Raw genomic sequence first — 23,721 nt, 5'->3', positions numbered from 1 at the left:
GGGAGAGAGGGGGTAAATGCACCCCGTTGTGTTTGAACAGACCCCTTCTGCTTAGGTTTTCTCAGCTGCCCAGGCATGTGACTGGGAAATGCTGCATGCTCTGTGCCAGGCACTGACCCAGGAGAAACATCTGCTGGGCTTGGGTACAGGTTCATCTGATGCCGGAATGAAGCCCCAGATTTCTATCCACTTTCAGGTGTACTGAATGTAGGTATTGGTGCAGAATGTTTTTCTCAATCCCTTTCATTTGTGTATATGCTTGAAAAGCACAGGGAGGACCTGGTTTGTCATAGAAGTTACCACACGTAGTGATAAGCTAAACCTGTGCTACTTACCCAGGTATCATCTTCAGCCTGTGCTAACCATTTCCAGGCAGCATCTGGAAATGTTCAAAAAAGGTTATACAGTGAATGCAATCGGGGTTTGTATAGCTGAGCTCTCTAAAACATTGTAATTCAACATTAATCCCACGTAGAGCCTCTCTTGCTATCCAAAGCCTCTTTTTCTCCTCCCACCCTCACATAGATCAAGATCTCATGTGGAAAAAAAATCTATCTTGCAAATACAGTAGAGGTCAACCCATGTCCTTTCCAAGACAGGATTTAATTTAGATTTGCTTCACGAACGTTGTAAAATTTAAATATGCATGTACAGAGACAGTCTTGTGACTGCTAATCCTGTTGTGTTAGTTATTAGCTATTTTAGTTAGAGTATTATTTAATAAAGCACATGCAAGACTTCTCTTGTCTGTTTCTTTAAGAGTAAAAGTCTCTCAGTTAGTATTTAGGGAACATAGACACAGAGACAGAGCAATGAGGGTGTTTTCTGATACCAGTGAGAAACCAAGGCAAATAGAAAAGACAATAAATCCTCAATAAAGCTGCAATATAAAATATATAGAGTTAGGAATATATACATGTGTGTGTGGATCTTAAGTAAAAAAAAATAAATCCGGGAGTATGGTAGATTTATCAAATAGATCCTTTCAAATGGCTTCAACATTCAGTCTTTTGATTGTTGTCTAGTAAATATCCACTGGCCTTGAAGCTGCTTTCAATGCCAACATGCACACTTACATAGGGCAATCCAAAGTTTTCACAGTTTAATGACTGGTTTTGGTTAATTAAGAAGTTAATACAGGTCAGCCACTACTATCCAATTTATCTCCTTGCCATTCTAATGCAACGTGGGAGGCATTTGTTTTGCAGGTTTTAATTTGTTTTAATACCCTTAAGAGATGCTGAAACTGGTCTCTGTCAAATGTCCAAATTCAGCAGTCGGAGCCAGCCCCTAAGTTTCTTCACATGTTTTACAAAAGTGTACTTCAGCAAAGATCTCTTACTTTGGTTAAATCTTAAGGAATTCAAGCAGTCTGTGGGCAGAAATATATCGAGCTGATCTGTTTTGTAAATATTTCAAAATAATAAATGTCTGTAAGTACTTCAAAATAATGAATGTCTTCCCAGAGTTTTGGACAGCTTATCCACAAACAAACAAACATTTTTTTCAAACAAGTTCTTTACAGTTAAGACTTCAGCCAGCTCTGGAGATGTGGCAGTATTATAATGGTTGTCAGGAGAGTAAAAACAATTCTGAAAAGTTTCAAGAAGACAGTAATGTGGCATGAATTAAATACATGAAAAAGAAAAGTATAGAACAAATTTAAAAAATATAATAAATGAATGAAGTAATAACAACTATAAATATGTTGGCAACCCAAACAGAAATGGAGGATAAAAACTGTCCAATTAAATCATAAAACAGCTGGTTAATGTATACATATTACTGGATCTCAGTTATGCTTTTCACAGCATAATAATGAGGAAAAAAAAAACTAAACTTGTATCTGGCCTAGAGTTACAACATCATTGGGAAATTGCTTAAAAATAAACTAAAGAATGTGTACTATTAAAATAATCTGCACTGCCAAAAGTGCACAGTCGATTGTATAGTAATAATAATAATACCCTTTATCCCTGACATTAACATGCTGAGAATATTGAACAACACTATGTCCAAACAGCTCGCGTGGGAAACTAATCCATGAATGCAGGTGTTTGAGATGAACTGGTTTCTAGACACAGGAGAAAATTAGGTTGCCTGTGTAGATGGACAACAGGAGTATTATAACCTGCTCCTGGTAACAGGCTGTCATCAATTACCTCTCTCCTGTACAGGTCAACGGGGGAGCAGAGAAGTCAAAGGCATCGCTGTAGCAAGCAAGATCTAAACCTCAATCATGTCATTGATCCACCCTCAAATGCCCTTTCCTGCGAGTTCCTCGTGGCAAGGTAAATACAGTTATTTTTTCTGACTTCTCACTGTTAGATCTTACACACAGTCTCACAGAAGTATAGTCAGCATCTCTGGTGTAGTATATGCTGTACCTATTCTGTTGACTTGCATTCAGCAAGTTTAAGTCAATTCCAATCATTTCCCAACTGAAGTGCCAGGGAGCATTTGGTGCCGTACAGCATAATGCCAGTCTAAAGAGGACTGTTACAGGAGATAAACTTGTAGGAACATCATAGTAACTGAGAGTACAGAAATAAAAGGAAAATCAAAGCAAGATTGAAGGTTAAAATATAAACATCAGGAAATCTTTTCAGAGCTTACTAGAGAATGGCCGAAGTGAAGAAACCTGAAACAGACAAAAAAAAAAAAAAAAAAAAAAAACGTTGGGGTTGTAGAGAGGATGTGGGAAAATATTACACGCCTTATGGTCATGTCTGAAAACACAGTCTTTCTGTCTGTGGAGATATGAGGAAAAAATGAAACATGAACCCCTTGGGTTGTGACATTCCTATGCAGCCAAAAATTGAAGGATTTGAGGGATCTTGTAAATTGAGCAGAGCACTGAAAAAATCATTTTAACAGCTTCTGCAAATAACAAATTTTTAATACGAAAAATGGGACTTGGTTATAAAACTTCTATGTCTGAAAATTAGGTATACTCTGAGGAGAGGCTAGTGGATCTAAAAAGACAAAACAGAAATTAGGGTTTAAATTAGAATAATTTAAAAAAAAAAAAAAAGTACATAAATGATCAATGATCATTGATTATACACTCATTCTTAGAAACGTTAAAACTTCCCAAATCCAGGTGACAAAAGGGATTTTTTTCAAAGGTAGCACTCTCACATATATGTAACAAGTCTGTAAGTTAAGTTGCCACATGCACAGCACTACCAAATCTAAATGACACTGCATGGTTAATGGTTTGAAAACTGGTAGTAAAAATTTAGAGATGGGTAGCTGTAGTTGAGGTGTAGGACAGGATCCATACAGGGATAGTGAAGAATGGATGCCTTAGTACATGGGAGGCTAGTTTTGAAATGGGAGAAGAGATAGAGAGCTCCCATATCAGAGCTACCTGACCTGAGCACTCAAGCCTATTGCAATATGGGGGAAAAAGATCTGTGGGCAAAAGGTTTTGATTATTTGGCTCTAACACAAGTGGCCCAGGAGCAGAGAGAATGTTTTGCCACGCAGCACTGGCCTTGCAGTCTTCTCTTTAATATCCCTATCTTTAATACCCCATACAGGCAGAGTTAGAGCATTTCCTTGTGAACACGATCCCATTACCTTGTTTCGTCTGCATACATCATGTTTCATCTGCTTACAAGTGCAGTCATTTGGAGGGGTTCACAAAATCTAAATACAAGTTCAGACAACAACATGGTTTGCAATCAGAGATTATTTTCTAAGTTAAAAGAAATAACTGAAATCCCATCATTAAACAAAAATAATAATAATAATAATAATGTAAAAGTCCAAAACAAATGTGGAGTAATGTATCGATTCCAAGCATTGTTCACTTCTCAGATGCAAACTACTTGATCTAAATTGCTTTGAGTGACATTCAGAGTCATAGATCTTGGAAGAAGAGCTTGCTCTCCATTTCACTGACTTGTATGCAAAATTTGACAAGAAAGGCATGCTAAACTAATATTTTGAGGATGATTTACAATTTTAGGTTTAAATTTACCGTATAAATCTGTAAGTTTCTGGTGATATTGGTGAGATTTTTGTACTGTCTGGTTTCTCATAGATAGTGTCCTTGTTTTTCTAAAGCCTGCAATTCACATGACATACCTATCACTGCATGACATATCTGTTTCTTTGAATGAAGGGAATGCAGTTGGTTGCATAAAGAGAAAGTCTGGTGAATTTCTACATTTTTTTTCTATTATGTTGTGCTATAGTGCTGAAATTTTAATACATTGTTTTGCCTCCAAACATACGTTTAATGTTTCCTTTATTTTATACAACACTTACTGCTCCTGTAAACATACATATCTGAATATATATAAGATGACTGGTAATATCTGTGTGCATTAAGTGTGTCATATATAGCAATTTCTGTACTTAAGTTTATATTTAGAAATGTAGTCTTCTAGAAGGATTTCCAGAAAAAAAAAAAAAAAAAAAATGAAAAAAAAAGAAAAAGAAAAAAAAACAGAGAACCAAGCACAGCTAGGGTTATTCATGGTGGAAGGTATTGGTGTTTGAAGTTTTAAGCTTATGCAAAAGTAAAACATGTTTAATGGGGTCTGTCTCTAAGACTAAAGAACCGCTTTGGTGCAGCACAGTTCTGCAGGTAAAACAGAGGTAAGGTGTGAAACGAGAACAAAAAATAAACTCATGAAAAATGAGACAGATGAACTCTACCATGTTTTGTAAAGCTTGCAATCCATCGTCTTTGGTTTTAACATATTTAGAACAGTTTGGTTAACATTCTTTAGGAGGGAAGCAAAACTGAAATGTTGACATAGATGCTTGAATATTTATATGTAGATACAAAAGTAGGGATGAACATGTCTGTATTCTCATGTTCATTCACAAAATGTAGGTGTTCGGTTTCATTTTATGTGTTTGTTTTTGTTTTGTTTTACGTATGTGAGGAAGAAGTGATATGAAGAAGATATGAATTCTATGATAACCACAAAGTGCCTGTGCTTGAAGAGTTTCTTGTTCTGTTCTTTTTCTCCCTTAAGGAGAGAACCTTAATGGCTCCAGAGCACTGCTGTAGACTTCAGAAGCAGCATGCCCAGCTCTGCCACAGGCTGCTGCTCCAACCCTGTGGCTGTTGAGGGATGCAGATTTGTGCCTTGCAAAACCATACATGCACACAGAAATACACGTACAGATATATACAGTACAGATAGAGAGAGAGATACACAGCACACCTGCATGTTTATAAATAATACCCCAAAAGGTCATTTTCTGGTCATTTGAATACTAAATCTAGTCTATCTGTATTTATTTCTACCTGTAAATATATTCTAAACATTTATATATGTGAATATAAAGTCAGTAATTTTATTCTTCCTCCTTCTCATTTTCAAAACAAATATTTTTAAACATATATACACTTACTTTCATTGGAATCGTAAGTATTATTTCAAAAAAATATTATACTTTGTTACGCAATCTACCAGTCTATAATTAATGTATGTTTTAACATGTAGCAACAGAAAAACAAAACCTTGCTCAGAGGGACTGTGATTTGGATATTTTACAGTTATGTGTTTCAAAACAATGAAGCAGCTGAAGCATGTGCAAATTGGGCTACATGCCAGCCAAAATATCCCAAAGAGTATTTTCTTGTGGGAATTATAAAACATCTGTATTAATGAAGGTAGGATGCAAAGATAGACTGCACTTCGCAATATTTTTCTTGTTGTTGCAAGTGTTTTTAAGTTACTCCGTTCTCTCCTGATGCAAAGACCAGTGAACAATAAGTTCACTTGAACAGTGTCTTGTGACGAGAAAATTCCATGTGGAGCCACGGCCAAGTGCAAGCAGCATGAGTTTTGCCTTTCATTTCAATACGGACAGGTCTTCTTCCAACATACTTTCACTGTGTATTTACAGACCCAATCCTACAAGTGTCTTCCACAGCCATGCAAGGCTTTTTAGTTTGCATTATCCATTTCCTCTTTTTTTTTTTTTTTTTTTGTGGAAAGGTTGCATAGGGTAATAAACAAAGATATGTGGGAGAAAATAGAAAGTTGCTGTTTTTTCTTTGCTAACACCAAAGATCAATAATAATAAATCTTGGCTCTCAAAATGTAGTATATAGCACTGACAGTATCTTAGTGGGTTTTTGTTGAAATCATTAAGCTGAGCCACTACTGCAGAGTCTAATCCTCATTGCACACTGTTGCATACAAAGCATCTTCTGCTACAAACCTCTGCTCATGTTATTAAAGGTCATCAAAACAAATTATTCCTTTTCAGGTTTTACTGAAAAGTCAATTCTCCTTCTGCTGTCCAGTAAAATTTTTATGGCTAGGATTTTTCTGTCTAGGATGGCTATGCTGGGTCAGGTGGATTTAGGGGATAATAGTAGATGTACTTTTCTTGCCCACTACCCATTTAAATGATGAGTTAAGGTATCTCTGAAGAGAGTTAATAAAAATGAAGTTGCAGACAGCACAAGAAATCTAGGATTAGGATATTCTTGTAGCAATGAAGAAGTAAGGATTTCTTTTGAAAACTTTTTGAACTTAGTCCTCTACTCATGTACCTGCTGCTTTAGTGCTGAAGTCTCGTAAATGTTTCTTCATATCATATCATATCATAAGAATTTAATTTGGGTTATAGCTATGGTTTAATATCAGATACATTTGGGTTTGTGATTAGAACAAAGTTAACAGAAGAAATTTGTAGTTTCCAAAGATCGTGTCAGGTAACAGGAATAACAGTGTGTTGATGACCACTCTTACAAACCACTGGCAGTGACCCAGAGATATTTGACCAAAGCAGACAAGAGCCATTAATGGGCTGAAATATACCTTCCCCCAAAAAGAATACTGCATAAATACGTATGGTGCTATTCAGCACTATCAAAATAATGAAGACTACTGACATGATTTATTGATATATTTTACAGTCAATAAGTTGTAGTAGAAACTCTAAGGAACAAAAAGAAGCGGTAATGCATGCTTTTATTTCCTATTGAGCTACTTTGCACCAACAAGGAAAAAGTTCACAACAGCCATGGTTTTCCTCAGTGTTTTGCTTTTCCACTTCTTTGCAAAATCCATTTGTCAAAGAAATGAGAAATGTACAAAACAAAACAAACAAACAACAACAAAAGCACAAAATGCTTGACCTAAGCACTGTACAAACCAACTTCAGAAGACAAGTTAGAGCATAAAATTTTAGAGGATTTTTGCAGTTTTTTGTTTTTGTTTTTGTTTTTTTTTAGCACAATTGTATATGAAAATATTTTCTGTTTTCATTCTGCTCTTGCAAAGGCGTCTCTATGTCTTGTCTTAGCTGTAGTTCAACACTGTTACACCAGCCAGAATAAGATAGATATTCAAAGGACGGGGACAAACAGATAATTAATAGTAAAGAATATCAGTTCTGGATAATGAAGGAAATCATAACTGACAAACAAAACAAAAAAAAAATCTGAGAAAAATCCATAAATCAAGGATGTTAATTGTTACTTCCACTACTTGTTAAGATGAAAGATGACACTATCTAGGCATTTTCTCAGCATGATCTCTCATAAACAGATGTCCAATGCCTTGGGTAAACCTGTACAAACTGAGAAGTGTCTACTGACTGCATCATTAGTCTTCTTCTGATTTCAAGCCAGGGATGCTGAAGAACAAATTAGTCAACTGATCCTTGCCAAAGTTGAGTTTTATTAAGCAAAAGTATTTGTTGAAGGGTAGAAAGGAACACTGGGCGTATGCTTAACTTTATATAACCAGATCCTGGTGAAAAAATATTCTCGTAGCTTCAGATTTGAATTATTCTTTGCAAACTTCACATTCTTCTTCCCGTGTCCAGTTCATAATGTACATTCATCTTTCCTTTAAAGTATGCTCATTGGATATATTAACAATATGAATATGCTTGAGAATATGACATCTGATATTCAAGTAAAATACCACATCATTATTCACATGCACTATACTCATCACTATTTTCTTGCTTACACCTAATAAAAGAAGTGAAATGAATCCTCAGGTCACCTATATGTGAATTCTCAGCTTTAATAGGCCTGAAGGTAATAGTAAACAGCAAAACCACATCTGATTTCTGCAGGCAATATAGTCTGAAAAGTGACTGATGCAGACAAAAATGTATAGAATTAACATGTTCTTCAATATGTCTCATATTTACTGAAGCTATTTTTGTTGCAATATTGGAAAAGTGTTCTGTAAATACCAGAAAGGAAAAGGAATTGTTTAGAGTTACACCTATCTGAAAAGTGGGGAATGATAGAATGAAATCAAGAAAAAAATAATTCAGACATATCTGGAAGAAATTTCTGACTGAATGATTAGGTCATGGAAAAATACTGCAAAAGACTTAATGGAAGAGAGACATTTTAAGCTCTTATCTGTGTATTTCTAATAAAAATAATATCTAGAAAATTGAATTTAAGAAATAATTATGCATTAAAGGATGAGTAGGTCTGGATTAGATCAATTTAGCATTTCTTCCTATCTCTGCTATCTATAACTCTGTGCTTACTTTGTACGAACACAAACCACAATGAATTGCCAGAAACTAATTATCAAGGATGTAAGTGGCTTTAACAGAAAAATTTACAGTTATATAGCAAACAGGCTTAAAATAAGACTGGTAATAGTTTTATTGTCATTGTTTAGCTTTTGTTGTTAGATGAGACAACATAAAAAAAAATAATAATATGTGGACTAAAATAAAACAGAGGAGCCCAAAGAGCCTTTTTTCCTAGCAGTCTTTATTGCAAAATTTACACTGACTGCTATGCAGTTACAAAGTTGCAAGTGACCTAACAAGTTGCTTACCTATTACTGCAGCATCTTTTTACCACTGCTTCAGAAATTAAATTAAATAAGAGCTGATGTATCTTGCAGAGATCTGACCATAATGGCTCTAATACACGTTTGCCTGAGTTCAGGCTGAATTAAAACAGAGTAAGAACCCAGAAATACAGCCCTTTAATGAGGAATATCCTCATGACACAGAAGGATGAAAGAACTCTTTCCTGTTTGAAATGAGTTTGATAGGAGTTTGGCGGTTAGCTTCAATAGCAGCAGCACTGAGCTACAAGCCTCCTGCTCCACTTGGAAGGGAGCATTTACTCTGTGCAGGCAGTTCAGAGCTGCTTTGTCAATCTCTTGCACCCCTGCTACAGCCCTTGCACATCCAAGAGTGCTCCCCATACGTATTTCTGTTCCAGAATTGCTCTCTTTTCGCACAATACTGCATTGCCAAATTCATCATCTTGCGTTAGGGGTAGCAATACATTAAGGAAGTTCAATGCATACAACAGTTTGTTGTGTGTTTTTTTTTTTTCTTTGCACATAATATCCTGAACTAAAAAGCCTATTACTCTTGCTTGTGTTATGCTGGTGCATTAGAGGTATTCTGATTTTCTGAACAGTAGTTTCTTTCTAAACTCATTGGCATTATAAATATTAATGATGCATGTTTAGAAACAGGTTTGATTAGCAATTTCATTAGCTTTGAGTAGACAGCAGAATAGCAAAATGTCAGTGTTTAACTTTATCTCCCAAGGTATGCAAGATACTTAACATTAAAAAATCATAATTACAAAAAAGCCAGTGCTTGTTAATTTAAAATAAAAGTATTACTTGTTTCTATCTCTTCATCCTATTTAATATTTCTTAATAACAATATATAATTAATTGAATAACAGGACCAAATATCTTGCTAGGAGCTTTTGGAAAAATCAGTATGAAATAACTATTTTATAACTATATATATTATATAAGAGCAAGGAAAGGAAATGTAGGTAAAATACGAGAAAGCCCTGTCATCTTGAGCACATACTTTACCAGTAGCATTATTTTATTATTATTATTTTTTAGTCATCATCACATCTGGGCATTAATTGCAATGCATCCATCAAATACTGCAGTTGATGTGACAAATTGAATATAAATACACATAGAGGTATATTATTTCTCAGTGTATGACTTTGGTATGTTTTTGATTAGCACTGACAATATGAAGCAGCAAATGGAAGCTTTTATTTAACCACCAGTCATTTTTTGTTGCAACACCTACGTCTGTTTAAGCCATATTCTCTTCCAAAAGCAAGTAATAAGAGCGGGCAATTTAGGTGTAAGCTTATTTGAATTTGTGAATACAATTTGTCTACAGTAGCTGTAAGTATGTATATTAATGCACTGTAATTGCTAAAATACAATAACCAGATATGCTAGATGTATAACCTAGCATAAAATGTGTTAAAGTTTCCCGTCAGAGGAAATGTCAAATAACTGCTTTAAAAGATCTTGAGACTATGAATGCTTGCTAAATACAAAACCTACATCTTACCAAACCAAGATTAATGTATAAAAATATTCACACACAAAGTATTTCTTTCGCATTTTTGTTATTCCTATTATTACCAACTGCAAGACTTGGATGTTTCATGCTTCTATGTCAATTATGCTTTTCATAGCACGAGAAAGTAATTATTTCAAATAATGCTGCATATTGATGAATGAACTAGAGCTGAATAAACAGCGTATCTAGATTAAGCTGTGCACTGTTTCAACAGTGCAAGTCTAGTAATTCCAAACTTCATATTGTTTTAACTTCTGTTCCCAGCCAGAACTGTGCTAGAGGGTCTCTTATGACAATATGACCCTCCCAAGAGTAATGGAGCTGTCTGATGCCAAAAAGCTGCACACAGTAGTGCAAGAAAAGCTTGTACATCTAATTTTGTATGCAAGTTCTTGCTGCACATGAAAGTACCTGGTTACCGTGCCTCTGGGCAGCACAACAAAACTCTCAGTACAGCATTATGCTGGAGATGATTCTTGCAGTAACTTTATTAAATATTTAACTTCAGAGAAACTTAACAGAGCCATTGTGACCCTCGTTTTCCATAGGTTTACATGCACCGTGTGTAAACATCGATGGCTAGTAGGACCAGACATTTTGCCACAGGCCCCAAATGAGGAATCTCCTGGTCTTTTCTCTTACTGAATCATGCTTACCTAGTGTGCCTCTTTACATTAGAAATGAGTGTGCTGCTTCTGACAAATTTAGATTAGGGAATTGAATGTTGGTCTATCACCTTGCTGTGGAGGAATTTGTATACAGGTTGTCTAAGAGGAGAGGTGGATGAAATTCCTTCATTCTCAACCTCTTGACTCTCAGTCATGTATTCTGAAGATGATTTTTAATATCAGCTTGTAAATAGTAGTATTTAAAATGTCAATATTACTTTGTCTAATAGGAATCTAATTATAAGGAATCTAAGTATAGGTCAGTGATTCAGAGAGTTGCTCTAGCTGGAGTAAGCTGAGGCTAAATCATAAGATTTATGGACATATTGTTCTTAAGCAGTTTTATTATTTGCATTTTTTTCATTAAATTTAGGTAAGACAGCTAATTATAACAGGAGTTTGCTACATAATCTTAATTTAAAAGTCACAAATCTTAAACAGCAATACAGAGGATGTAGTTCATTTGCAGTTTCACCCTGCAACAGGGAAAGATGGAAGAAAAATTGCAAAGGATAACTAAAAAAAAAAAAAAAGGAAATAGAAGACATTAGATAGAACCAGAAAGTTGTGAGTGTGGGAATCTCACCCACGTTCATCCTTACTGCTTACAAATCTGGGAAGAACGTGACAGCTGCTTAGAGTCAGGATGCAAAATGATGAATCAGGTAGAAAAGAAAAGGAAGTAGTACAAGACATCTTATTCTCAAAGTACCTACTGAAATGCGGAGGAGTCTGTCATCTGGCACCCATCAGGATATAAACCATGGCAACAAACACAAATAAATCCCAGAGGGAAGTTAGCAATACTTCAAAGACACCAAAGTAAGTTCACAGTTAGCTAGCGATAGGCTGACCTCAGAAGTTTATTATTAAGGGGATATATGAAATATATTTTCTGTGAATAAACAGTCCAGAGATTTAATCCTTTTTTTTTTTCTGTTGCTTCTTATAATGGTTAATTTGTTGTTAGTGAGTCTTTGATGAAAAGCTTATGCTAATAAATTTTAGCCTGTACAACATCCATGAACCACTCATTAACTATGAGCTTTTATAGTGGGTGCTTTGCCATTCCAATCGTGTGCTGCTTCTTTTGCTTCCCAATTGGATGAGTAAAATATTCAGACATAGAGAAAAAAAAAATTACCACTAACAAATGCTTAAAAAAATGTTTTGCTGTGAATGCCTACCTCTTCACAAAAGCTATGCAGGTATTAATATCGGGAACGGCAATTCCTCAAACATTCATGCAGAATCTTAATAGTCCAGATGTTCATGAATAGTAAATAAAAAGCAGCAAAAACATGAATGAATGGAGCAGCTGCTCAGAATGCAGAAGAATGTTTGCAAACACCATTTTGAAGTATGCAATCAGCCCTGGTTCAGAGGGAAAACTTGGATAGCCAACAAAAAGTTTGAATAAGCAACTGAGCATGTCAACAGTATTATCTAGTCTATCCAAGCTTTGAAACTATTCAGCTGAAACAGAAGTCTCCTGTTCTTCTATGATTACTCCTTACTTCCAAGTGGATCAAAACTAGAACAAGAAAAATGTTATCAGTTTTAGGTTGATGTGTTGTTATGAGGGCACAGAGATTCTACATACTCGTATACACGTCACTCATTAATCTGACTGCCTTACTTTGGGGTTCTACTTAGGTCCTAAATTTCTAACTCATGAACCTGGCACTCCAAAATTAGGCTTAATTGGTGGGCAAATGATCAGTGTATTCCACCCACCCCTCTCTTCTGAAATTCTTAAAGTAAGCTATTTACGGGGCTGGTAAATGGGATGGAATAATCTTTATTATTCTGATTGCTACAAGCCATTGCTTGTGAAAGATCTGCCATGGAGCCTCATCTTCAGACTGTTTCTGAAAGATGCTTTTATCTTAATTTACCGCACTCTGAATTTCTCTCTCTAAAAATTCTGTGTTGTAATTTGTGCTCTGGTAAAACACTGACACAGAATTCAAAGCACCTGTTGTGTTTTTGTTGTGTTTAACAGTAGGTATAAGTAGATCCAGCCCAAACCTCTGGATAGCCATATGGTTAATGCTCTCTGGCCAGATATTCATAAAATATAACCCGGTGATGGTTTTAAGCTGAGCACCTGCAAACTGCTCCAGAAAATGAATTTCCCCTCTTCTCTTCCTTCACATCCTGCTAGCAGGATCATATTCTGCCACTGTGTGAGCAACTGATATTAACAAACTGATGGTAAAGAATGAATTAAAATTGAGAAGACTAACCAAAATAGCAAAAAAAAAAAATAAAAAGTGTTATTTTCCATTAACAATTTCTGAAACACTCTGTCAATTGTTTGTTTCATATTTTGGCAATAACACTAATGTTAGGAAACAAAAAACCCACTTCTTTGTGTCTACACACAGACTGGTTCCAGCCATAATCAAGCATTAGAAATTGAAGATGAGGGAGGTGGGTCTGCTTGAGGAGATCAGCCCAATTGTTTTGACTGCACACAAGCAGTGTGTAGCAGAATTTTTATCTCCAGAGAGGGAGGACTGTTTTGATCTTTGTTCAAATTCTGTTGCTGATTCAGATTTCGTATTTAATGGGCCTTGTCAAAAGCCCAATGAAGCCAATGCAAAGATCCCATTAAGCTTTAATAAACTCCAGTTTAGGCCCATAACAGAATGGATATACTTATGAGCATAGGGACATAGCAAAATGACAAACTTACTGGGCTACAAGTACCTAACAGTCCAAGTAACTGCCTGTATGAATGCATGGATATGTCTCAATAATTGTGTAATTTTATCATTTTAAATTCATATTGTCAGACTAAAATCAGCTCACAGCTAACCTACAGGCAAAACTAATAGTAATGTAGCCTGGAATTCATCTTAGTACCTTTTATATTTTTCAGAAATACCTTGAGTCTAGAATAACAAGGACATTACTCTCTGCAGATGTACAAATACCATTACACTTTTTTTTTTTAATTAGTTTAAAAAAATATGCTCTAAAATTTCCAGCTGGTTATGGAAAACAAGCCTACTTGCATGCCATTCTCTACTTTTATTCTATTAGCCTTTGCTACTTTCTCTGTCAAAATATAAACATATAAAATACTCATTTTGACTCCATGTTATCTACAGTTCTCTTAGTGTAAAGTGTTCCAGTTGCTAGCAGTCTCACATCATCTGTCTCATTCCTCTTTCAAATTCGGCTGGCCAGCTTAGAGTCTTTCAGCAGGAGATTAAAATAAATAAATAAATAAATAAATAAAAGACAAAACAAAACAAAACTTCATACATACTGTTTTGAAACCAGTTTACAAAATGAAGCTAATGAAATGAATGGAAAGGGTGGGGTTTAATATTCCCAAAATGCAATAACACCCAGAGTATAGGCAGAATTTCCTCCAGCATCTGTGAATGATTTGGGTGAAACCTCTGAGCTATCAATATCAAGAGATTCTGGTTTACTTTCAGAATCTTCAGTTAGGCTAGCCAAAAAAAAAAATCCAGCTAGAGGTGAAATGTTGAGCAGCATTGTCTTTGTGATTCTACTTTAAATCCCTCTGAGGACAGGCAGCTTTGCTAATATTGGTAAGAGCTTATTTAGGGATATTTTCAAAGATTATGGGACAGAAGTAGGATATTGAGTAATGTAATGATCTCACAAAGGATAATTCTTCAAAATCAGGTTGGAAGTTTAAACCAGATCTTGCTTATTTGGTCTTTTTATGCTTAACCCAGAATTGTCATTTTTGTGAATATCCTTTGCACATTGTTCAAATCAGTTGAACATCACAAAAGGATAAACAATGTTTCGCTTAAAACAGCTTACAATTTTCCAGCTGTTCCCTTTGATTTCATGTTTTGCATGTCTAGTGCTCATCTACTAATGTTTAACTAGGAGTTACTGGACATTGTATCAATGCATGGTTGAAAAACTTGTCATTTTTTACCTTGTTTTCTTATTTGAAATCCCACATGCTGTATTTTTAAATGAAAATAAATGATTATAGTATGACCAGCCATAGAGCATTTTTGGCCAGAGTACTGTGTCATGAAAGGGCATATGCACAGAGCTAAGTGTCTAAAATGAGATCTTTATAGCCAGCCTAGACACAGAGAACAATGGACTGAAAGTGGTCACTAATGACATTGTTAATGATAGATACCATTACCTTAGAACAGATGTCAAAGTGAAATAGCATTATAGCCTTCAAGATGGACTGCCTTGTCCTTCTCAGTAAACCCATTAAGGTGGTATGCAAGAACAAAACAGTGGGGTGTTTCTTTTCTCTCCTTTTTCTGAAATGCAAAACACTCTGTGCCATGGGTGTAACTCATTTGCCTGCAAAAGGCTCAAGGAAGAACAAATTTTGTGAATGGAAAAAGTGTGCATGGTGGGTGTGAACAGAAGAGAAAAACAGAAAAACAAGGAGATCATGCATATTAAAATAAATAAATGAAAACAAAAACAAACTCAAATTCTGACTACACAAAGACAAAAATGTAATAAATCTAGAGAAAGATAAGAAACTAAAACATCGTCAGCACAAACTAGGATGAACAGAAGCTTTGGATTGCTAGAGCTGTACTTAACAAACTGCAAGGAAATCTGCTTGGTGATAGGTATAAGGCTTAACTTTAAGAAAATGTGTTTATTTCTAATCTGGGATATATGAATTCCTATGTCTGCTTGCCTACAAATTTCTGTAAGTATGGTTGTGTGTGTGTAGGCATAAATACAGCCATGACTTTCTTTAGAAAGGCAGGGATAAGTGGCAGTGCAGGACTAAAAATATCAGCAGAGTACCTATGGCTCTCATTTTATTTCATTATTTACTTTTAGACCTATTAATATGAAAGGTAAAGTTGTTTTTTAAAAAATTAAGTTAAATTATGTATATAGGTAAACTGTAAAATCTACAAAACAACATATAAAGGTTAAAAAAAAAAAAGTTGAAATGAAGAATGAATCTGAGAACAGTGACAAAAGAAAAGTGCTGATTTTATATTTTATTCACTTATCATTCAGTAAACTGCACTCCTGCCATATAATATTGTACCACGATCATTGTACCACGATCGATGAACGTGGGCATTGACTTAAACATGTTACTAAAATATGAATTGTACTTTCTCTGGGTGGTCTATAAGTACAGAATATAGAAAGTCACTTCAGATGACTGTTATTTGGAATATCACAATGAATATTGGTTGCAAGTGCTCATCATATAAGCTATGGATGGAGTTTATTTTCTAGAATATTACTTCTCTCTATCTGTAGGTTTTATCTACTATAGTATTCATTTCGTTTTGAAATGTGTTTATATTCCTGGTTTAATAATGAAAAAATAAATGGACATAGTCTTTTGGCTAGAACTGTAGTTTAAATTACCTGACAGCAAAATTGAGATATCCATCAAGTATATAAATAAATACATGAAATACTCATGTGTTATGCACTAGTATTATCTCGATGATGTTCAGGGCCTCTGGATCGTCAACTGCTGTTGTGGATCATCTGTATTTTATGGCTCTGCAAAGCAATTTGCAAGGTAATATGTATGGTACCAACTTTAGGAGGATGGCTCAGGTACAGGTAGATGCTCTCACTATTGTTCAATCAAATTAAATTTCCAGTTTTTAATGAGGTTTGCAGCATGTCCTGGAACAGGAGTCATTTTGATTTTGTAAGGGGAGGAACACTGGAGAAGAGAGAATATGGATCATAAAAACTGGATCCACAGTTCAGTGAGTACAACAGGATTGTTTCCATTTCTGCTATTTCAATGTGTTCTGGATCATGCTCCGGGAACTGGTCTCAGACCAAATTTCCCCATACCCGCAAACACATTTCTTCACACAGACAGAGGAAATGTATGTCCAAATTTTGCAGCATTCCTGCCATACAAATTAGGGAACTTGTTATTACTCTCGGTTATTTCATATCCTCAGTAATAAACAGGGAAAATGCCTCACTTCACATTTTGCTTCATGTATCGTTACATTATCTTTGAGGCAGAATTTTTATCATTTTGCTGTTGCACTGAACCTTGCCAAAAAAATCAGCAAAGGAGAGGTAAATGGAAATCACTGTCCTTGCATTCAGCGGTGCCAATTCTGCAATAGCACTGGCTCCAGCTGAGGGAACATGAAGAATTTACACAGACCCACCCTTCCCAGTGCCTTCTTCCAACTTCCCAAATCTACTTCCAAGGCAAGCAGCAGTGTTGGGTACAGAATTGGGATCAACAGCAGTTGTAGTATCATGCAGAGAGGTGCTCTTTTGCAAACTGACAACAACCATGAGTAAGTTGAATGGGAGCCTAATGAGCAACTGGAGGGACAAGACAGTGATTTTCATGAAGCCTAGTGGGGCCTGTTTGTTTGAGTTGGGATCTTTAATGAACAGCTTGCTGCAGCTATGGTTATTGTCAGCACCTGTATCAGTTGCTGCTTATTGGGACTTCCATTCAAACTGCTGCAGGAAATGGGATTTGGCTTTAGTTTGAGGTTTAAATTTTTTTCTTGCATGTTGCAGCATTGTACCACATTTTCTGATCCTTGGCACTAGCCAGGTGACACTAACAGGAATTAGAGCTTCTACTGACAAAGGACTTTTATGATCTCAGACATGCTTGTGGCTTCCAGACATAGTTGCCAGTCTAACAGAATTTGATTTATATTTTTTCAAATGATATATGTATATCATATATATATATATATATATAAATTTAAACAAAAAGCCTCTGAACCAGAAAGCAACAATTTTTAAAGCGTTTCTGCTTCTGGGCTCAAAATGTGTATGGAGCAGCTGAATATTTAACTTCTTCTCTAAACAAGAATGTGAACATGACACAAAGGCAGGTGGTGGTGTTTTTTTGTTTGTTTGTTTCTGTTTTCATGAGTTTGAAAGGGATTCAGAGAGATCAGCCATATGGGTTATCCACATGTGCAAGCAAGAAAAAAAGAGTATGCAGCAGAGCCTCCACATCCCCCTGCCTAGTGCATCCTGGCTTGCATAAGAAGCAGTGTGGCCAGCAGGGCTAGGGAAGTGATTGTCCCCCTGTACTCGGCTCTGGTGAGGCCGCACCTCGAGTACTGTGTTCAGTTTTGGGCCCCTCCCTACAAGAAGGACATCGAGGTGCTTGAGCGAGTCCAGAGAAGGGCGACGAAGCTGGTGAGGGGCCTGGAGAACAAGTCCTACAAGGAGCAGCTGAGGGAGCTGGGCTTGTTCAGCCTGGAGAAGAGGAGGCTCAGGGGCGACCTTATCGCTCTCTACAGGTACCTTAAAGGAGGCTGTAGAGAGGTGGGGGTTGGCCTGTTCTCCCACGTGCCTGGTGACAGGACGAGGGGGAATGGGATTAAGTTGTGCCAGGGGAGTTTCAGGTTGGATGTTAGGAAGAACTTCTTTACCGAAAGGGTTGTGAGGCATTGGAATGGGCTGCCCAGGGAAGTGGTGGAGTCACCATCCCTGGAGGTCTTTAAAAGATGTTTAGATGTAGAGCTTAGTGATATGGTTTAGTGGAGGACTTGTTAGTGTTAGATCAGAGGTTGGACTCGATGATCTTAGGTCTCTTCCAACCTAGAAATTCTGTGATTCTGTGATTCTAGTGCTTCATTCCCTCAAGAACTCTACCTGACTCCAAAAACAGTTCTCTCTCATCCAAAATCACCTCTGGCTCTGGCTCACTTGCACTCTGCTTGTGATTTTGATTGGGTTATCTGGCCATGTGAGCTATCTAAGGATGGGAGTTCTCTAAGAAGGTATTGCATGAAGTAGAATCTTTACTGAAGTTGGGGTAACTGGTGATGGGGAAGTATTATACATGAGAAAATATGGCCTTCGAGTTCTCAGCTTCTGTCTTTTATTATAGTTCCTAGAAGAAGCTCTATTAGTAGCTGGATCTCTGTAAGCTGTAAGTATAAAACTGCAAGCAGGCCTATTATTAGCCCACAAATTCATAGGGAGGATTATTTTTTTTAAACTGATTTTCCTGGCTAACACTACAAGTAGAGTGATGTTAAGTTGGTCCAGCTTCTGAGATGACGGTTCTGAATCAGTTTTACGTCTAATCATCTTTCATAACTTCACTCTGAGAAAGATGAATTTTCTTTCTCTGCTGTTGGAAATTAAAACAAATGGCTGACATTTGATCTGTTGAAGTACCAGACTATATTTTACTATTCCTGTAAAATAGACTGTCAGAATCAGGAATGTATCTGTTAACTTCACCTCAGTCTGAACTAAGGAAACTAGCATACTGCCCCACAAATGATGATAAATCCTGCTCCTTCCATGCTGCATCCTCTGGAAGAACTCCTGTCATTGCTAAGTTGCTTATTTATGTACCACAATGTCTCTCCCTGATTTTTGATTTCATATGAATTCCATTTTATCCAACCAGGATAAATGATATGCCTGTCTGAGCTTTTTTGGACACAAACTGTGGAGAGGAAACGTATCAGCGTATTTGCCTTCTTACAGAACCACAGCTAATTATAAAGAAAATTCTGGCCTCCAAATATTCATTAATGTACATGCTTTTTTTTCTGTCTCTACTGAAGGGAGAAAAAAATGTAGAAGTCACACTCAAGTTTCAGACAATTCCTGAGCTTTTAATACATAATGATAAAGTCCAAGGTCAACAGCCTAATTTCTGGAGTACTTCTTTTCTTGTTCTCCTGTTTTTCACAAATGAGAAGACACTTTAACAAAGACAGTCCACTCCCTTCCTAATGCTGAAGAGGAACAGAGGTCTTCCCTGAAGGTTCTGATCTTTAACACAAGAGATTTTGTAGGAAGGCAATTGTTTGGGTTAAATCATTCCTTTTCAGGAGCCATTTATTTCTTTTTCCTTATGAGCGTACTACATCAGCTTAATGTACCAGATGGACCTACTCTAAAAGTATCACACTCAAAGACTATTTCTGAGAGATTTGTTACAGACCAAAAGAGGCCCACAAGTACAAACAGGTATGACCGAACTAGTGAAATGTTCAGGTTATTCCTAATTCAATTTTATCTCTAATACTCTCTAATCAGGCTTTAAGTCTGAGGACTTAGATGTCCTAAAATCTTTGACAGAATCTCTGGAATTTGTCAATTCCAGCTCTTTGGCTTAGGTAAGGTGTGACTTTCCTATTTCTATTGAAATAACACGATGAGCTTATTGTCTTCAATATCTTCTTTCTCTCTCTCTCTTTTTTTCTTTTTTTTTTTTCTCCTCACATCTGTCAAGGCAATCCATATCCTTTATCTGAAATCATATCATTGTAAAATGAGATAAAGCAGAACAAAGAACAATTCTCTGACCTGTGGTGGTCTTCAGATATTGACCAAAGCCAACTATGTTCTCCAGTTGGTTAAAAGCTATTTCCCCTGTTTTCTCTATTTGGCAGTTCAGGCGCTTGGACTCGGTGATTTATGTTCAATGCAGGTGTCAGTAAGAAGCTGTCAGAATTGGGGGATATGGATGTTTTTTAGTCAAGCTATGGATGAAAACAGAAAAGATGAAAACTGACACCATAAAACAAGGTGTAGAGTCCTGTCCATATTGCAGGCAATAGCAGATTTCCTAAGATTTCACCAAAGGGATTTTTAAAAGCATGTTGGTGACCTAGGAGCCCTTATAGCAGGGTTTTACAATGGAAACACACACAAACACTTTTTGAAGTTTCTGACTTTGACTCAAATTGAAGTATTAAATGGTGAGTACCTTGTGATTTGCTCTTCTTGATGTCTACACTGTACTTAGGAAGCAATTCAAACAACCCACCATACTAAGGACTGAAATCTCTAAGTTTATTCAAACAAGGGAGGCAGGGTAGCTAACAACTACCAAAAGTTCTCTGTGCTTCTTTATTAACAATTCTCACCTGAAGACCGATGAAAAGTCAGTTTCTACACTGAATTCCTGCAAGTCATATAATAAGAATTGTATTTTCCATTCTTCTTTAAGGTCCAGATTTCCCTGCTGTGGGGAACTATACGCTACACTCAAACTGCAGGGAAACTTGGACTTAGATGCAATGTCTTTAGAAAATTTTTATTCTCTGTATTATTAATATTGAAAACCTAAAATCATGATGGGTAATTTAAATAATACATGGTAATCAGTTTTTTACTGTATTTATGCAGTATGATTAAGAAATAATAAAAAGGAAGAACAGTCTACTACATTCATAGCAGACTTGTACCGCTGAAGTTTCTCCTTTCCAAAATACCCACTTATATATGTATGGCCAAACTTTATGTGTACGGCCAAAATTCATCTATATTGCAGTCAGCAAGGTTTCATTAGTAATTCATCCAGTTCCCTTCAGGTAGATCCCGTTCTTTATTATTTTATATTGTCTGACCAAAACATGGAGAGATTTAGTCAGCTAATTAACTCAAAGAAATGAAGTAACAGCATATGTAACATTAATGAAAAGTAAAAATATCAGGATTGTGCTGTGCACATCTTACATGTTTAAGCAGATGTTTTTTACTTCTATTTTTTTGAGTAATTCCTCAGTAATAATAGTAATAATAAATACTCAATTTATTTTGGATGAGAGATTGTGGAAAGGGTTTTCTCTGAGCATAACGAGGATATTTCCAATGACATCTTTTCATTTATGAGAGAAGAAATTATACTTGTATTATATGTTTGTTTTTTAAAAGTCAACAGTTCATCCTGTGGTTGTCTCTGGCTTCCAGAGCTGAGAATAATTGTATGTGCTCTAAATATTACCTGTGGCTTTCTCTTGTCCTTTATTGAAAACAATAACTCTCAAGATCACTACCTTTCATCCGTCCTGTAATTTTGAACTTGGCTACAAGATAGGCAGTTGGATACAAAGGCTTCTTTATATTGTCTTTTGTCTTTTCTTTCAAACCCAGCATGTCTTCTGGCTTTACCAACTTTCTCATCTCTTTTTTTTCACTCCCAAAGCATTTTCCCCAGCTCTTGTCTACTGTGCTTCACAGGTGATGCCCAGAGTGCTAAATATTGGACACTGCCGGGCTCGATGCAATGCCTGTGCTGTGGTCCTGGCACAGGAGGTGGGCTGGGGGTCAGAGCAATGCAGTGGTAGTGCCCCCGCCAGCCCTCAGCTGGTGGAGTCTCACTTAGGGACTGATATCAGTTACAGGGCTAACCAGGAAGAGCCAGAGAGCCAGATAGGATTGCTCCTATCATATAGACCAAGCAAAGGTACACCTAGTATTTATGCACTGTTTATAAACAAAAGTATGCTTTACTGCTGTGTTGCCTATTTTTCCCTTTTGAACTTTTGGCTGCTGCAATAAGGGCTTTCATCATCGTCAGCTAAAGCAAATACCCTACAGGAACAGAAAAGAGAGAATCATGTTGCCAGACAGCGACCAACAATTAAATGCAACATTCTCCTGTTTCAAAAGTCTGCAAATCCAAACTTCACTGTGCCGATTATGGCCAAATGCTCCAGAGCACCTTTGAATCCCTTAGTGGAAGCAAACCTCTCTGAGATACAGGTTTTGTATAGCAGAACCCACAAGTGAGCCCACTGCAACTGTGACAGAAACGCTAGACCTGGGTTGGGTTTTGCATGAATTTTAGATAGATCAGGATACAGACCAATGTACATGCATCCCATTTATGAGATGCTGAATATAATTAATGAAACAAAGACAACTTCAATCTGTAAGAATGTAACAGAGTAGACAGTGCTCTTTTATTTCTGCAAATTCTGCAAAGAAGGAAGCTTACTAAAATCACTGGAAGCCTAATGAAGGCTGAGAGTAGGCAAGTTCCTCTTAAATGTGTATCTATGGTCAATGACATCTTCCTGTCTCTTAATCATAGGAGGTACTGTCAACCATTGCCTTACCTGAGTATTTTACACACCCAGCCCTTAGATATACCATGCTTTGAATGACTTAATGTATGAATACTAATATTTGCAGCATGCAGAAGGAGACTAACAGCAGACTGAAGCCCTCAAACAGTAATTCAATGACAACAAGAAAGATGGGTGAGGTCATTATGGATCACAAGGATCATAGCAATATGGTCATTCATTTTGAATTCATTTGAATCGTGGGTATTTGTGCTGGGGCAAATTCTTGTTAAGGGCAGCTCTTGCTCTCTTTACCCAGGCTATTCTGCCAACATACTTTTAAAGAAATGTCAGTAATTTGTATGCATATTGTCAATTTGATGTAAATATTCTCTTCATCTAACCCATACATGTAGGTTGTAGAGAAACAGTTAGGAAATAAAGGTGAAATTGATCTTTCAGGTTAATTGTACAAGATCAAAAGCAAGTAGGCACAAATGAAATGAGAAGACATTTCGAATTCTTTCCAACTTGCAAGTATTATTTTCTTACAGGGGGAAGGAATTTTTAATAGGATGCCTACAGTGGCTCCAAATCTAAAACATGCAGCTACTGAAAAAAATGGCAAGACACATGCAGCTGTAGGGCTGTTGGTGCTAATAGCAGGCATAGAAGATATTTTACTTACCTGGCACCTTTTGGATAACCCACAAGTGAAATGTGAGATATGTATTTGCTGTAAACTACAACTAGAGTCACACCCTCTGTAGTGGGGTAGGAGCTCTTCCCCACTCTGTCGTGCACAGTAGCTTTCATGCTGCTGCTGTCTAGTGTTTTCAAGGGAAAAAAAAAAAAAAAAAAAAAAAAAAGGCAGTTCATAACAATGCCCTCCCGGAAGAAGGTATAAGATTATAGAATGGTAGGATTATTCAGGT

General features: G+C 36.4%; 1 long non-coding RNA gene across 1 annotated transcript in view; it reads left to right on the top strand.

Moving 5' to 3' along the window:
• The window catches only part of LOC137858587 (uncharacterized), a 431,320-nt gene that overhangs the window by 247,776 nt on the left and 159,823 nt on the right, over positions 1 to 23,721 (top strand). Inside the window, exon 5 of the long non-coding RNA XR_011097864.1 lies at positions 2,178 to 2,291. This is a non-coding gene — a long non-coding RNA (uncharacterized lncRNA). The remainder of the gene's footprint in view (positions 1 to 2,177; positions 2,292 to 23,721) is intronic.

This window comes from Anas acuta, chromosome 6 (assembly GCF_963932015.1).
Source record: "Anas acuta chromosome 6, bAnaAcu1.1, whole genome shotgun sequence".
NCBI classification, from domain to species: domain Eukaryota; kingdom Metazoa; phylum Chordata; class Aves; order Anseriformes; family Anatidae; genus Anas; species Anas acuta.
This window is presented reverse-complemented; position numbering and strand designations above follow the sequence as displayed.